The sequence below is a fragment of the Pinus tabuliformis genome, chromosome 1_1 (assembly GCF_031772625.1).
Source record: "Pinus tabuliformis cultivar Carrire ecotype Pingquan chromosome 1_1, CPIR1, whole genome shotgun sequence".
In the NCBI taxonomy this organism is placed as follows: Eukaryota; Viridiplantae; Streptophyta; class Pinopsida; order Pinales; family Pinaceae; genus Pinus; species Pinus tabuliformis.
In genome coordinates, this window is record NC_142297.1 from 836369999 (window position 1) to 836387234 (window position 17236).

Genomic DNA, 17236 nt, shown 5'->3' on the forward strand with positions numbered 1-17236 from the left:
ATGCCAAGAGGGGGACAAAGGCACCAGCTCCTCCATCAGGGTTATGGCATGCCTAATGGAATGCAGAAAATGACACTGATGAGACACCTACTTATGCAAATGCAAAGAGCTTTGATCGCTGATGGAGGGCTACTAGACCGACTCTAACATTTCAAAAGTTTCAACTTAAACTTCGTGTATGTTTTGAATATGCAAGAGTGAAAGGAATGAAAATGGTTTGTTTATTAAACTAGTAAATGAAAATAAAATATTAAGGCAAGGGAATATGTTTCTTTCACATTTCCTAAAATTTATCAAAACAAAAACAACCGAAGTTGGTTCCTTAATCCATTCTAGCACAAAAAACAACCAAAGTTGGTTCCTTAAGCCATTTTAGCACAAAAAACAACCGAAGTTGGTTCCTTAATCCATTTTAGCACAAAATACAACCAAAGTTGGTTCCTTAATCCATTCTAGCTAGTGCAGTGAATCGTTATCTTTCTCCTACAAATTTATTTCAATTTTCAATATACAAAGAAATTAATATTGATAAGCATTAAGCAAGAGACGACTCCTCACAAAAGCCTTGTGGATGGCTTGTGGAAGGTGTAGTACGAGGTCCTAAAAAGGCATTTGTAAAGAAACACAATAGTTCTCATGGTTATATCATGTGCGAACGAAGATATTGGAGCACGAGACCATGGCAATGCCTATGCATATTGAACACAATCAAATTCCAAGGGAGCCCTCGCGAGAGGTGTGGCATGAACTCAACTCGGAGTAGAAGCAAAAATATGTGGTATAATACTACTAATGAGGCCAATTATGTGACTCTTCCACTTCCACTTTTCTTCACTCAGAAGATGGCAACATGTTGAAGGGAAAGTACAATTAGGGATATCATAAGAACTATCCCTACGCTTTGTCTACTAATAAATTATGACAAAGTGCAATGAGTGGCCAAAAAAGAAAAAGGACAACTAGGGAACGAAAGGGAGGTTCAAAAACCAAAAAGGTGGTTGAGATGCCAAAAAGGGAGGTCAAAATGCCAAACAGGGCGATAGCAAGGCCAAAAGGAGGATTGGGAAGCTAAAAGAAAGGCCAATAGGAAAAAATGAGGATTGTGAGACCATATATTGAATTATAGGCTATAAGCAAAGTGGTGGGCCAAAATGGAGGTTGAATTGAGCAATGTAAACTATGGAAAAAAATAAAAGTAACAACCAATACAACAACAACAACAAAAAAAATCATAAAAAATCTCATGTCTAGTTCAGGAAAAAATCCCATGTTTTGGGGAATAATGGAGGAAAACACCAAAGGTCATGTTACTAAAAATAATAAAATTAATGGAAGAATAAGGATGGGAAAATATACAACCAAAGGTAATTGAGGTGGATACATTAAGGACACATCTGTAACTCTAGGCTAAGAAGCTAAAGTAGGAAGGAAATTACCCTCAAGGCCCAAATAACCAAATAAAGGTATAACCAACATAGACCATGAAAACAAATAGCCAAATAAAAGTATAACCACCATAGACAATGAAAACAAATAACCGCATAAAGGTATAACCACCACAGACCATGAGCACACCATAGATGGCAAAGGGGAACTACTCCTGAATGAGGCCACATGCAACACAATGGAATGAGTCTACAATGGGCAATACTACCAATGTGGGGATTTACAATGAGTGACAAAAAAGGAAAAAATTAATACGAAGACCATTGTAATTAAGAGGAAAACGCAATGTAGAGATATTGAAAGGCATCATCTGAGGATTCAAAAAGGACGAAAGCTCAAACATATAATGACCATGGGAAAACACCAATCAAGGTGGAGTGTGTCATACATTCGTGGAATTTAAACAATTTATTGGAAAAAAGGAATATGTAAAGAGACAACCAAAGAAAACGAGTTTATGAAAGAATTTTGGCAAATAAATTTGTATAGAAACCTAGGCTAATAACAATGATGGGAGGATACAAAACTTTTAAGAAAAAAATGGTGAGCCACTTCAATAACAAAGTATTGAGTGAAGAACATGAGAAATGGGAGAGGAAAGAAGATTCCCCACTACACCTTCATGTAGTTAGTGTTCAATCACTATGAGAGAGGCCAAACAAGGATCTAAACACTAAGCTACTCCACCACTCAATGAAATCAATAAAGAAAACAATGGAAAAACAAGAGAGCCAGAGGAAAACAAGGCAAAGACCAAATACCCATTGAGGAGACATGGTAGAGTAAACTTGTAGAATATTACAATCATAAAAAAGAGGAAGGCGGGTAAATAGGGTCCATGAGAGATGACTTGAGCCATTTAAGGTCGAGAATAAGATAATAAAAAGTCAAATTTGAGCCACAAAGAGAGAGCTTACAAAAAGAAAAATTTAAGCCACAAAGAGCGGGCGAGATGATCTAGGTTGTTGAAAATTGTGCTTGTTTCAAAAGTTTGATTTTGTGCTTCACATGTTTTACATTTGCGATAGTGAAAGAAAAGAAAAAGGTTCATTTACCTAAGTCTTCTCGTGTGAACCCCTTTAATGTGAACCCATTTAAATTAGTGCTGGAAAGTAAAATAAGGTGGCAAGGTAGAACAATTCATTCACATTCTCTCAAATATAACAAAACAATGTGTGATGCTCAACACATTACAACTAGTGAAGTCAATAGCTATTTGTTTCATTCAAATTCAATTTCACTTTTTAAGATAAAAGAAGCTAAGTTGTTAAAGGGATTACAAGAAAGGACTCCTCCCAAAAGGTCTCATTCGAGGACCTCCTTATAAGGTCCTACAAAAGTGTTTGTGGGTGTTGATCACACTATGGTCAAGAAATTTTGAACTTTCAAGACCCTTCTAAAATGGGGTCTGAAATGGGGTGGAGAAGATATAAGGCACCTTCTAAAGACCAACTCTATAAGACCTATCTACCTTCCTTAATGGACCAAATCAATAACAATTCCCTTCCTTTCAGACCAACCAGCCTACAAGGTCTACAATATCTTCTCAAGTATACTCGTAATAAATGCATCCTCCTATAACTCTAACTTAGAAAGGGTGGGATCAAGTATGATTAACTTCTACCTTAGGCAAGTTGTTAAAATTGGCAACCAGGGCAAAACTTCACGTGGGTCATCTTATTCATGGCTAATAATATTTTTATTAGATTCCTCTCGTCGAGAGGTGTAGGATTGATATAAAGATCATCCAATTCCGATAAGTATTCATAGAGATATGAATTTATTTTGATTATGGAATTATTATCAAGCCGACCTACAACTCATATAGGCTCAAAAGCCCAACAGTCGCATCTATTCACCCACCAACGTTGTGTATAAATATAAGAGAACTTTTCCTCATTTTGACTCACTCATCTCATCACATCTCTCTCTCTCTCTACTGCGCAGATATGAGTCTCTTCTCTACTGCGCTGAAATGGGTCTCTCTCTCTCACACATGTGAAGCCAGAAGCTGTTGAATTTGAAGCTACAACTGCAGAAGTAAAGATTGACTTGCGTGGCCTAGAAGATCTCCTCTTTGGAACTGCGTTGTAGGTTCATCTGAACCTCCTTTGAAAGCCGCAACTTTTGGTGGTGGAATGAAGTCAATCCGACAAACGGTTTGCAAGATATCGACTGCCCTAGTTTGAAGCCGGAAACTGCTGAAACTGAAGCTGCAACTGCAGAAGTAAAGATTGACTTGCATGGCCTAGAAGATCTCCTCTTTGGAACTGCGCTGTAGGTTCATCTGAACCTCCTTTGAAAGCCACAACTTTTGGTGGTGGAATGAAGTCAATCCGACGAACGGTTTGCAAGATATCGACTGCCCTAGTTTGAAGCCGGAAACTGCTGAAACTGAAGCTGCAACTGCAGAAGTAAAGATTGACTTGCGTGGCCTAGAAGATCTCCTCATCTGAACTGCGCTGTAGGTTCATCTGAACCTCCTCTGGAAGCCGAAACTTTTGGTGGTGGAATGAAGTCAATCCGACTGTCGGTTTGTGAAATATGGTCTGCCCTAGTTTGATAATGAAGCCGCTAATGCTGATGCTACTGATCTAGGGTTTGTTACTGCTGATATGAATCAGATTTATTGTACTATTTCTCTCTGCTGAATTTTTGAAGATAAAAGAAGATTTGATCAAAGGGTTTCCCCACACATTGTGGGGTTTGTCCCTGGCTAGCCGCCACATCTTGTGTCTCTTGTCTTGGCTTGTTTTCTGTCGATCGTTTAATGTTCTATCTGCACTTTACTTTATGTACATGTGATTGCTAATTGGTGGAATATAATAAGAAAAAGAAGTAAACTGTTATAAGCATAGAACATACCATAACTTAACACAAGTGATTCCATGAGCTGCCTTACTAGAAATCGCTTAATTAAGACTGCCTTATATTTTGCGGAAGATATTGTTCATGGCCTCTACTTTTTGTACTTGATGGATTGTCAAACTTTTCTTTTTATATGATGCATGCTAGCTACTTGAGTAAGGACGATTCCTAAAAGTTCCTATTACAGGCCTAAGGAAAAATAACTATGAGGTCCTATCCTAGGAAAGAGTACAAGGTCCTACAAAAACGTTTATGTGCGAGAAACAAACAAGTTTTAGAGGGCAGATCATGTACAAGAGAAGCTCGATATGTTGTTAAGCTCAAATTTTTTGAAGCAAATATTTAAGAAAAGGGTTAAAGCATTTGTGACCCAAAAAAAACAAAAAAAAAACCAAAAAAGGGCAAGAAAACGTATACCAAAGAAATTGAAGTGGCTACAAGGAGTGACAAGGACGACTCAAAGCAAGAAATAAAAACTAGAGGGGCTTACCCTTGAGACATGAAGGTCTATAATATCTTCTCAACCATACTTGCGATGGATGCATGCTCCTAAAACTTGGAACATGGAGGAATCTAAGCAAGAAAGGGTGAGCTCAAATATAATTAACTTAGGCTCAAGTATGATTAACTTCTAGCTTAGGCAAGTGATTCCATGAGCTACCCTACTAGAGAAGGATTAATTAAGACCGCCTTGTATTTTGCAGAAGATAATGTTCATGGCTTCTACTTTTTGCACTTGATGGCTTGTATTTTGCAGAAGATAATGTTCATGGCCTCTACTTTCTGCACTTGATGGCTTGTCAAACTTTTCTTTTTATATGATGCATGTTAGCTACTTGAGTAAGGACGATTTATAGAATTTCCTACTAGAGACCCACGAAAAACGAACTATGAGGTCCTATCCTACAAAAGAGTACAAGGTCCTACAAAAACGGTTTAGAGGGCGGATCATGTACAAGAGAATCTAGATATGTCATCTTGTGCAACCATGTGTTAAGCTCAATTTTTTTGAAGCAAATATTTAAGAAAGGGGTCAAAGCATTTGTGACCCCAAAAAACAAAAAAGGCAAGAAAACTTATACCCAAGAATTTGAAGTGGCTACAAGGAGTGACAAGGATGACTCTAGTGGGGCTTACCCTTGAGACATGAAGGTCAAGAGATGTTGAAGGAAGCATCAAACAAAAGACAAAAGTAAGGCTTCACACGCAGGAATCATGTATGCACTATGAAGTGTAAGGGGGATAAAATAGCAAATGAAGCTACTTGCAAAATAGAGGTGATATGACAAAGTAGACTTGCCAAGATGCTTAGTTTGGGGGAATTAATAATGACAAGACGGTGTAATCTCACCCATTTGACTTTTATGAGCATGAAGGCACCACTATAATAGAAGGGAGATTTCCCAACTGCTCAATTTGATGGAATTAATTATGACAAGATGATGTAATCTCACCCATTTAACTTTTATGAGCATGAAGGCACCACTATAATAGAAAGGAGATTGCCAAGCTGCTCCATTGCGTGGACTTGAGGATGAAAAAGGAAAGAGGGAGAGACATGTTGCAACAAATGGTTCTTCTTTAGAAGTGGGAAAATTATAAAGAGAAGGTTAGGGAAAATACAGGACATTTATTATGGAATGGCCATGTTGCAACAAAGGGTTCTCTTTTAGAAGTAGGAAAAGAGAAGGTTAGGAAAAATAAAGAGCATTTATTAGGAAATGACCATGTTGCAACAAAGGGTTCTTTTTTATAAGTGGAAAAAATTTCAAGAGAGAAGGTCAAGGGAAAATAAAGAACATTTATTAGGGAATGGCTATATAAGGATAAGTGATTGCAAAATTGCATTGCACGGTGTCTTTAGGAAACGACAAAGTTGGCTAAAAGATAGTTAAACAAAAGGAAATGTAATGCATCCATGGGAGATTGGGGGAGACATGGTCGTCAAACAACCGCAAATAAGAGGGCCTCTTAACCAGGAGGACCTTAAAAAAGTTCATGATGAAACCACTAAAGAAATAAGGAGAGAGGTGGGGAGGTGAATTCTTCCTTATGTGAACCTCCTTAGCATGTTTATACTAATGCATGAAAGTAAATGTACAAAAGTAATTGTGTAAGGGAGAGGAGAATGTGTAAGGGAGAGGAGATGTATATCTTCACATTCATTTATGTGAACCTACTTAGCATATTTATACTAATGCATGAAAGTAAATGTACAAAAGTAAAAGTGTAAGGGAGAGGAGATGTATATCTTCACATTCATTTAAATAACGAACAAAAACTTCATTTTGCAAACTATAAATTATTAAATTGTGAAAACAAGTAGAGGAGAGATGGGTTATTTCACGCCAGCAATCAAAATACTAAGCATATACCAATAAAATAAACAAAAGGCTAAATAATCAAAATAGTACATATAGCCATAAAATAAACAAAAGGCTAAGGACAAGGTGTGCATATGGGGTAAACTCTATAAATTTTGTGCAAGAAAATGAAATGCTACACTAGGTTAAAAATTAAACTCAGAATGACATCCATAATAATTAAAAATAAACTAGTTTTCAACTAAGAGAATTACAACGAAGCCCTACTAATCAAATATTTAATAGAAACTAACGCCTTAGTTTTCTTTCGAAAAAAACAGGTACATGCATCAATACAACAATAACAGTCAAAACATACGACATCCAAGCTCACAATTATAACCACTGAAAACTTTTTAATTGTTATTGAAGCAAAATATATAGTAATCCTTGCACCCATGGGATACATGATGTTTGTTAATTGGTGTATGTCTCGGATGGGTGATATCATTCCTTAATCACATTGAGTAATGAAATTTGTAAAAGCCATTAGCCATTCATTCTTAGTTCCTTTGACATGTTTGAGGTGGACTGATTCATTTTGGCCTAGCTATGTGTTTATCCATTTTGTTTAAGCAAAAAAGTCAGATCATTTAAGGGCAGAATGTGTACCTGTCCGCCTGCCTGATTTGCTTCGCGGCTATGGACGTAGAGACGTTTCAACCAACGACCTCACATTACATATCATATTCTTCTCCTCTAAGCTATCCATGTCATATCAATATATTGCGAAGAAACCCAACGCCGCCTATAAGTGAATAAAAGAGCTAATTTCCTGGATATTTCGGCTGCTCGTCACCCCTAACACAGAAAAAAAATGACAGAATCAGTGGCTTTTATCTTGAAGGGAAAGTGACAATGAGTGTGTTTTTTTCTTTCCTTTTAATGCAGAAGCAGCTGCTAATTTAAACCAACATAAATAAATATAATAAGAATATCTAAGAACACGATAATATTTAATTAGTTAAAAGAAAAATATCTATCCGAAGTAGAGCAGAAAGGATATCGCAGTATTTAATTCGCTATTATCAAAGGAGAAAAACTGAATATCCGAAAACACTATAAATGTCAATGAAAATAATGTTGCTCTGAACCCTCAAAACTGAGAAAATCACTGCTCTTCCTTTCAAGAGCAGGAGATGTTGATGCTAACGACTTATAATTTACAAAAAATACAAAAATATTAAATTCGCTTGTTATAATAAAAGCCAAAGCTGGCTACAGGTGCAATGAATTTAACAATATTCAATTTACAAGAAAATAAGAAAACAAAAAAACACCTTGTAAAGGCAAAGCAGAGCAAAGAGAACACAATAGTTAATCGATTCCATTTCCAACCTCCATAACTTTTAACAATTTCACATTTAAAAACTTGATACCCTATTACTCTCCTGAGATATTAAAAGCGATTTTTAATTAGGCATGAAAAACCAAAAGATGTCAATGAAAGAATGCTCTTAACGCTCGAAACTAAGAAAATAAGGGGAGAAGCTTCCATTAGTCTTTTCTCGAGAATGCTCTTAACGCTCGAAACAGAGATGTTAGATTCCTACCTGTAATTTATGAAGGGGATGATTAGCCAGACAATGATATGATTAGATCGGCTACCTGTAATTTACAAAAAAAAAAAGATCAAGATCGGCTACATTTGATTAAAAAGAAGTCGGCTAATAAACACAAAGAGCGGTGTGCAATGATATAGTAATATTTATTTTTCAAGAAGATAAAAGAAAAAAAAAATAGAACAAAAAAATAAATATACCTAAGGGACATCATATCCAACGTGTGAGTTGATTTGAATCCCGATGCTGAGGTGCAATGATATATAATATTTAATTTCAAGAAGAAAAAAAAAATACCTAAGGGACTTCATATCCACTGTGTGATTTGATTCAAATCATGCTCCGCTTTTTTCACAGATTCCAAGCATATTCACCCTCCAAGGTCCAACCTCTCTAACTTTTAACAATTTTACATAACCTGAAACAGAAAAATTAAAAGATCAAGATCTCTTGCTACAATCATAACATTCAATTAAAAAAACAGTCGGCTAATAAACACAAAGAAGTGCAATGATATAATAATATTTAATTTTGAAGAAGGGAAAAAAAAATGCACTGAGAGTAAAGCAAAGCCATGAAAAAAAACAAATACTCCACTATTTTCACATACTCCAACCGCTCTGATTTTTAATAATTTCACATACACAACACACATAACAATTTCACACGCACAAGACATATAACATGAAACAGAGAAACAACGAGACAACACAACACATTGGAAGCGCTTCCAGAACACACGAACACACACAAAAACCAGAACAGAGACAGAGGAGCCGAAGGAGAATAAGCAGAGCTGTATGTAGGTTCAGAGACATCTCTTCTCTTTCTACTCTCATTTCCAACAACCCTAGAACTTTCTTTCTTAAAAGTTCCAAAAATCTTGAATCTTTCAATCTCAATCCAGCACCATATGCTATTTTTCCATAGACAGATCACCTGTAATAATAAAATAAATATTCAAATTAGACCGTGAAGAAATTAAATGAAAACACATTAAAATAATTAATTAAAGTGAGAAATCTAAAAATTTCAGAATCAGCATACAATTATAGAAACAAATGATCTATCGCCGTACCATAACCATAAATGTTAGTACCAAGGAATCAGAAATGGAAAAGAAAGAAATGAAAATATTAGATTAAATGACAGCACAACTCGCTTCCTCCATTAGATCAAACAACATACATCCACTCACAGCAACCAAGAAGTAAAAACGCATTTCCCTACCCCACCAAATTATATTGTAAAGAATTTGGTCAAAATAACTCTGCTTCAGAAATCGCTTGTATTTTCTCAATTCTTCCGCTCTGATTTCACACTGGATATTTGACATGGATTCCTCATCCGCCCCTCCGTCTTCTACTGCATTTTCTTACATTTCCGGCGGAAAATTCAAAACCCCAACCAGCTTCTTCACCATGGGAGGAAGCAAAGAGAGGTAGAATCGAACTACCCCACCTGTAACCGAGGCCACCACACCATTAAATCCGGAAGCCGGGAGACCATCCAGAGGCTTCATTGGAAAATCTCATCAGAAATTCACCCTTAACCTAGCTATCTAGTACAAATTTAACACAAAAAACTTCTTTCGTGGTTACCACCTCAGAGACAGGGCAGCTGAGCTTCTCACCTCGCTCATCGTTGCGCTCTCACCTCGGAGGATGAAACATGTGAAATCGAGAAGCGCTGGAATGGTCCTGCCACAAAAATCCCAGAGTGAACCTGGGGCACAAATCGGTACAAAATGCAAGATAATATTTAACATCTCTATTAAAAATGCATCCATATATCGTGCGGATAGATGCAACTGACAGGTACGATTAGACAGCTCCATTCTGTTTTTAACACGGATCGTGCAAAACGCATTAACCAAAACCAGAACAGCATCATACCAAGTCGACACGCTTCTGGAGGCAGCAGACTGGACACGAGTTGGCCGGCATGGGAACCCTTTCACGTACATCCAACGGCTCCAGATGCAAACATTAAATATTACATCCGAACGAGAAAAGCAAACATGGGTAACCCCGAAAAAGCCAAAAAACTTGCTACGGCTACAAGAATAAAGCAAGCCAATATAAAAGCATCGCTAATAATAACCCCAAAAAACAAAAAGCTAACGTAAAAGCATTGATCAATTCAATTGCAATCATGATTATAAGTATAAATAAATAAATAAACCACTTCACACATAAACAAATTTCAAATTTAAACATTAAAAATAAAATAGTATTAGATAAATAGGAGATTACGATGCTTTTTGTTTGTATCATATTTCTTATATAATATCTTTTAAACATGTGCTGTCTTTTATTTATTTTAAGTGTTTAAAATGAGTAATGTTATACCTTTATTTATTAAGGGATGTTTTTTTAAGAGTATTTATCTCAATTATTATGTTCATTTAGAATATTTTTATTTATACTGTAATATTTTTTAAATAATTTAAAATAAATTATATAAAATTTATTATTAATTATTAAAAATAATATGTTGTAGTTATTTTCTGGAGAAAAAAAAAAGAACTTTTTATATAAAAGATAAAAAGTTACAAGCAGATGCAAAAGAGCATTCAGTTCTGTGAGGACTTCTCCCTCAGCAAAAAACCAGAGAAGGATCATGCTTCTCTGAACTAGCCATGTTCTTCAAAAACTTTCAGTTCCCCTGTACCAGGTACAGGTTGCTTCCCCTTTGGGATCCAATCGCAAGTCTCAGTCTTTGTGTTACAGACCATGACTTGAACCACAACAGTACAGTTCCGTGGGCCTCCTTGAAAGGAAAACAGCCCACCAACATAGTCTTTGTGTTACAGACCATGACTTGAACCACAACAGTACAGTTCCGTGGGCCTCCTTGAAAGGAAAACAGCCCACCAACATAGTGACGCCCGCATACCTTGGGCAATAAGTTCATAAGTCCAGCATAAGTTCATAAGTTCATAATATGTTGTAGTTATTATGTTTAACTTTTCACCTCTATAGGGTATAAGATAAGATTTGAACTCAACACTTCTAATTCAATGAGTTTTTGATTTCCATTGTCATTACCAATTGTGCTACCCCTAGCTACTAATTATAAAATATTTTAAAATACATATTTATGAATTGAAAATAATAAGTTAAATAAAATATTATAATAATTTTTACTTTTATTTTTTATAAAAATAATTATTGATTGATGGATATGACATAATTTTATAATATTCTTTTGTATATAATTCATTAATAAGTTAATAAAATTACAATATAAACATCAAACCCATTATTTAAATCTCATTTCTTATTATCATTTTTTCTATAAAGAAGAAATACATCAAATATAAATGAAAATAAAAGATAGGTTTTACTTATGATGCTAATGATGATGATTCATCTTCATTGAAATTAAAATTGGTTTATCTGATCTTTAAAAGGTAAAGATTATTTAAATTCATTTAAAATCTTGTTTTTAAAAGGAAAAGTTTATTTAAATTCATTTAAATCTTATTTTTATGCTTAAAAGGTATAAGAGAAGCATTTCAAGATTATCATATATTGTAGACTTGGAAGGTTAGAAAGGTAAATGAGTTTTTATTTGAGAAAGTGGTTTTCATCTTCAACCATCACAATGATGGCAGTGTCCTATATTCCCTAATGATTTAGCCAATACTTGTATCTTGATGTCATCCTTGCTTGAGGTGTTGGTGGTTATGGACAGAGTTGAAAACAATTTTGGGGAGTCTCTTATCATCCATGTAATTTATTTTGTTCATGCACATTAGGTACTTAACCATGGTTGATCTATAAACTATCGTCGATATTCCACAATATAGTTCGTCAAAACATATATGTTACTTAAATCTAAATCTATATTATGAAGGGTTAATTCCTTTAGATTCTAGATCCCTAAATTACCAATTTGTTTGTTTATGTATGCAATAAGCTAAATGTGAAAAATAAAGAACAGTAATCACAATCACTCTTCTAACTTATTTAGAAAGTTAGTCCTAGTCAAAGTCTCAAAAGCTTTTGTAAAATTAACAAAACAAAAAGGAGATTAATTTTATTCTTAAACCACATGTACATGATATTTAATTATCATTGGAGCAAAAGAGGGAAAATAAATAATAATAGAATTCCATTATAGAAACAATAATGAAATTCCACTATTGTTTCTAGCACAATGGAGTATTATATGGTAATATCATGTAAATGGTCCGAAACACTCCAAAATGAAACCACAAAAACTGACTTCTCAAACCAAAATTTTGTCTTACTTCCCACAGAAAACTATGGATCTAGAACTTTGAAACTAAAATTAGATAAATAAAATCATAACTATGGTATGAAAAATAGCTCACGTGATATTTCAACCTCAACACTAAATATCACTTCAACACTAAATATCACCTCATGATTTAATTGGGGAACCTATTCATAAGCTTCTTGAGATTGGTAATAAAAATAATAATCATAGAATTAAATATATTGAAACATTTTATACTAGTATGAGCTACGCATCTATATTTAATTATAATCTAGATATGGATTGTAATGGTTTGTTAAGTGTTATTGATGGCCAAGCAACCTCAGAGCAATTTGGAGAAATATAAATAAATATTTTGCAAATTGAAGAATTTTTAAACATGCATTCTCTAAATTTCCCTACAAATTAGAAATAGATATCTCTAAAAATTTACATTGTAAAATAGATTTCGAAATCTAAAAAACATGTATTCTATGAAGTATTATAAAATATTGATATTTATGTAAGGACCGTGTATTTTCATGTTTTGGTTTAGGTACTTTTTTATAAAATCAAAGTTGAAATTTTATGTTCCTTTCCCCAGTGCCTCACCATTTTTGAACCACCTAGGTTTGAAATCCCTTCATAAAATTGAAAAGCATTGCCATTCAAGAAAAATGAGAGCTTATGAGTGAACACAAATTGAAAACAAAGAACTTCAATAAAATAAAAAAATTCAAGCAAAGAAATGGTTCAAGTGAATTAAACTTAGATAACCTCATATGAATCAAGAAAATCATTGTTCTTCTATGCAAAATAAAAATTTTAGAGCAGGATGCCATATATGGAACTATCTTGGTCAGCTTGTATATACATTTCATTACATTTTGGTAGTCATCCTTTGAGTTTTCAATTTTTGAAGTGGTTCCTGTTGGGCTTTTCTAAACTTGAACATATGGTAAGGTACCTTTTTTTTTGTAGGTTTTGACATCTAACTCTCTTTACGATAGTCTAAATATTCCATATATATTGAACAATATCTTTTGTACTTGATTCTCAATTACTGTTTTCTACCTAGAATTCAAAGTCAAGTTTCAACACACAATCAATTTGATAAATAAATCAAAATAGATAGCACAATGCAAATTTAACAAAAAATCCATAAACTTACCATTTGTAACTTTTTGCTTGCAACCTACCTCAACTTAAAAACATGTGGAACTTTCACATTATTAATTGCATTCTACCCTTTTGCACTCTTTTCTATAAAAAAAACAGAATGCGTACTTTCCTTCTAATCTCCCCATTATTCAGGGGTTATAGTAGAGTTAGATCTCTCTTTTCCATTAAGAATGGTTTTTCTACATATTCTTCTAAAATTGTTCATCAAAATTCTCATTCTATTATTGTAATATTTCAGTGAAATATTTCGACCAATAGTACCAAAAGAATTTTCCATTTTATATATGACAATATTAACACTTATTATAGTAGTGTTAGACCTCTCTTTTCCATTAAGAATTATTTTTCTACATATTCTTCCAAAATTGTTCATCAAAATTCTCATTCAATTATTGTAATATTTTAGTGAAATATTTCCACGAATAGTACCAAAATAATTTTCCATTTTATATATGACAATATTAACATTTCTTGTCTCTTGGTCCATAAAACTTGATTTGAAAATATCCATTTCAAACCTACATCTTGTACCTAGTTCTGTGGCCCAATTTGTCGCATGTGGGTATATGGAGTTACTATATTTGAATACCTCAACTAAGAAAGCCTTCTTCTCTTCTAATTTTCTTTCTTTGGCTTTCCTTTCCATAAAGTTATATCATGTGTGACCAAGTCTTCATCTCTTCAGCTTTTGACGAAAATAAATACAATTTTAAAACCAAAAGTATGGGGTGATTCTATTGCATTAATATTTTTTTGATGCATCCAATGTATTTTAAGACACTCCCGGATGCGGGTGCATAAAGGCTGTGGGAATGGCACGCGCCATCACGTGGGCAGGTGGCATGCCCATGGCGTCCGTTGGTACCACGCGCAGCGGGGCATTAACCCGCTTGAATGCAAGGGAGGGAAGGCATTAATGCCTGTCTATTCGGCTCGAGGGAGAACGTTGGAGTTCGATGCTGTGATGAGGTTTAAACTGTGCAGGCTGGATCGGCAGGAGAGTATGAGTGAGCATAGTAAGGAGACCCTGCTCCGCTCAGACGGAAATGGGAAGGAGGAGCTGAGAGGTGTGCCGCCGGTTTGCAAGCCTGGTGTAGATTCTGGGCGCTGGTGTTGGTTCTTGCCGCTGGTGTTGGTTCTGGGAGCTGGGGTCGGTTCTTGGCGCTGGTGTTGGTTCTTGGAGCTGATATTAATTCTGGTCGCTGTTGAAGTTCAGAGTGCCTGTGTAGGAGGGAGCGCAGTAATGCCGAGAGCAAGACCGCGTATGCGTAGCCGAAGAGGGGGAATTCAGGGCAGGGCCCTCCCGTAGAACGATTACTATTCGCCCTCTTCCTCCCTCGAGGTCACTTCGCTGCCTCAGAGATTTCAGGGCAGCAATGAGGAGGAGGGAGGGCATCATGGCATAGGCCCGAATTCTGAAGAAGGGCAGCGGGAGCCCCCCATGCTCAGGTATCGGCTCCCCTGCCCTCAAGTCAATTCCACTTTGGTTATTTCGATCGAGGTTGAGCCTGGACTCACTCAGAATGTAGAGGATGCGACTCTGCTGGAAGGGCAGTGCTCCAGCAGGGAGAATTCCCCTATTGCGTGCCTTCCGGTTGGAGCTGGAGCAGGCTGGTCGACACATGGACGTGAACCTGGGCCGAGTTGGTATGCGCCTGGTCGTGAACGCGGGCTGGATCTTGAGCGCCCTGCCACCAACTATGACCCGGATGCTGGCCCTTCTACGCATGCTGATTATGCTGGTCCGAGCAGGCCAGCCCGAGAGGGAAGCCCAGATGCGGTCATCCAGCTTTCAGATTCAGAGGACGCGCTCCGCTTTGGGTGTCGAATTACAGAGGCGCCCCAGACTACTGATGAGGATTGAACTCGTCCCAGTAATCTCTGTAATTTTGATTGGGATCTCGATGTGTATCTCGGCTATGTGGCGGCATTATCTCTGTCAATGTGTCGAATGTAATGTTCAGGTGTCAACTGTAATGGTTCAGGTGTCATTGGTCTTGGTCCAGATGTCTGTTTGTCTTTGTCCGGGCCAGTTCATGGTCCTGGTGTCTTGGTGTTGTTCCAGTCATTTTATGTTATGTAACTGTGTCGGCTACAATTCCAATTTTGAATCATTTCAATTTTGGATCTGATAACAGGGCAAGGCAAGGGCTAATAGGCAAATCTTCTCAGCCTTGCCCAATGTACTCTATTTTGTATTTTTGATTTGTGACATTAGGCTAAACTATTTACCCCTTAGTTATAACATGTCATTTTCCTTTATTTCTAAATTTTGAATAAAGGAATTGCAAACTTGATTTTTTTTCCTCTCGTTTATCAATAATATATCATATATCATGTGATATATTATACTCCTCATGATCACAAGTATTGTATTGAATTACATGAATTGAATCACTAAAGTGTTGCCTTCTACAAGTTGGTCATAATATGCCTTTAATTACCCTTTTTTTTTGTATTTTTTGCAATCTAGTTCTCCCCTACAAACATAAAAACATACAATCTTGATATTAAAAACATATGTGACTCACATCAAACAAATTATATACTACTTTTATGAAATATTCTACCTAGAGGTGAAAAAGTAAGTAGATAATTGCTTACCCATTTGTCAAACCAAAAGATGTCAACATTTTTTTGATATCTATTCTTTATAAAGATTCCTATTTTCTATCATATTTTCAACAATGTCATTGTCACTTTTGTGCTTCAATCCCTTCATATCATGGCATCCAAGATTTCACATAAATAATTTAATTTTGTCCTTTTTTATGCATATATGTATGCAAAAAACCACGAGACATGAAAATTTTAGATTACCCTTCATCAATTACCTTGAGAACTACAAAACTTAAAATTTATCAAATAATGGTTCATCAACCTTTTTTCCCACACATGCACATTTTTTGTTTGTTTGTTAAGATGTCTGAGTTCTCTAGAGATTACATGAGGCTTGACCTGTGGCTTGAGAAACCGTGTCTCGAGGGCATCTAAGTCATCAAACTCACCCAGGGATTGCACGAGGCCTAGGCCACACCAGCCCTTAACATGGCTAGATTTTTTCTCATGGAGTTTTGAAACGATGACCTTCACATCACGGAGTGACTTAACAATATACCCTATCACCATCTATTCTATGCCCCGTGAGTTTTCCAAAGACACATATGAAAAATACCATGAGACCTACAAATTTTGATTTACCCTTCATCAATTAGATTTAGAATTAGAAACCTAAAAATTCACAAATGATATTCCATGACGAATACAAAAAAAGTTAATTAATAGCTATAGACTGTAAAGTGTGATACCAAAAAAAAAATGATAAATTGAAATTTAAGATTGTATATATGATATATTATAACTTTAGCAAGCTAGCAACATGTTTTCTAAATGCTGATAATACAAAAGGGCAATAATTGCATTACAATAACAAACCCCATTATTATTCTAACCACAACAACGAACTTGTAAACCACATTGTTATTTATTATTTTAAAGACTACTTGTAATAACAAAGTTGTAAACCCCACTACTATTCTAATTGCAGTTTAAAAGTTGCAAGCAAAAAATATAATTGCAACAACTTTT

General features: G+C 35.4%; 1 long non-coding RNA gene across 3 annotated transcripts in view; it reads right to left on the minus strand.

The window, feature by feature from the left end:
* The window catches only part of LOC149216736 (uncharacterized), a 276479-nt gene extending 266489 nt beyond the window's left edge, over nucleotides 1-9990 (minus strand). For all 3 annotated transcript variants that reach the window (XR_016250592.1, XR_016250591.1, XR_016250593.1), the window contains exons 1-6: nucleotides 9873-9990; nucleotides 9470-9700; nucleotides 9056-9178; nucleotides 8537-8657; nucleotides 8231-8285; nucleotides 7290-7478 (exon numbers count right to left, since the gene is read on the minus strand). This is a non-coding gene — a long non-coding RNA (uncharacterized LOC149216736). The remainder of the gene's footprint in view (nucleotides 1-7289; nucleotides 7479-8230; nucleotides 8286-8536; nucleotides 8658-9055; nucleotides 9179-9469; nucleotides 9701-9872) is intronic.
* Between the last annotated feature and the right edge of the window lie 7246 nt (nucleotides 9991-17236).